The following is a 516-nucleotide window of genomic DNA, read 5'->3' as shown; positions in this document are numbered from 1 at the left end:
TAATACTATGAGAAGAAAAACTCAAAGAGAATAAAGAGAAGAAGAAAAGATAAGATGCGCGATTGAGCTGGTAGGGAAACGGGCGAGGACATGTAACGTGAAGAGGGGAGCAACGTATTCTAATTGTATAGAGGATTTAACTAAAATAATTAAAATTCAGTAAATAAGTCGACATTTAATAATTAAAGTAGATAATCGATAGATCGAGGATCGCAGCATCTTAATTGGCTAGCTGCGTGTCCCGTGGACAGTTTTCGAATGATCTCCGGTAGCTTAGCTCTTAGTGGCGCCCTCCTCCACGAAGGACGCCCTTCATGACACTCGTGACAAAGGATTTCTCACCCTTTGCTCCTGTGTGTGTCATTTTTTTCTATCTTTCTCTACTATCTTTCGTTTCATATTCCACATATTTTTCTCCATTTTCTTCTTCGTCTTCTTCTTCTGCTCACAGTGTCTTTCGCCGTAACGTTTACGCTTTTCTCTTGACGATCGACGCTCGCGTCTCGTCATTTCCAT

This window comes from Bombus vosnesenskii, unplaced genomic scaffold (assembly GCF_011952255.1).
Source record: "Bombus vosnesenskii isolate JDL3184/JDL3185 unplaced genomic scaffold, Bvos_JDL3184-5_v1.1 scf7180000013309, whole genome shotgun sequence".
NCBI classification, from domain to species: domain Eukaryota; kingdom Metazoa; phylum Arthropoda; class Insecta; order Hymenoptera; family Apidae; genus Bombus; species Bombus vosnesenskii.
The sequence above is the reverse complement of the archived record's forward strand: the minus strand, read 5'-3'. Positions refer to the sequence as shown.